Source organism: Chrysochloris asiatica, unplaced genomic scaffold, assembly GCF_000296735.1.
Source record: "Chrysochloris asiatica unplaced genomic scaffold, ChrAsi1.0 scaffold03078, whole genome shotgun sequence".
In the NCBI taxonomy this organism is placed as follows: Eukaryota; Metazoa; Chordata; class Mammalia; order Afrosoricida; family Chrysochloridae; genus Chrysochloris; species Chrysochloris asiatica.
Genome location: NW_006411596.1, coordinates 4,509 through 4,777, shown reverse-complemented (window position 1 = coordinate 4,777; position 269 = coordinate 4,509).

The following is a 269-nucleotide window of genomic DNA, read 5'->3' as shown; positions in this document are numbered from 1 at the left end:
GTGTGTGTAAATATAGAGAGAGATTTGAGTCAAGGAAATGATTCAGGCAACTGTAGAGACTGGAAAGTTCCAAGTCCATGGGTCACATGTCAGACTAGAGGCTTCTCCTGACTCTTAGCTTCAGGGAATGATGGACCCAGGTTTTGTAGATAAAATAACAGGCTTCTGGATGCTGAGAAAATCAATCCAAGGTCTGCATGTAAGAAGACAATCTGCTGATGATTCTCATGATAGACAGACAACAGAGCAGGAGGTCAGATGATGGGCCA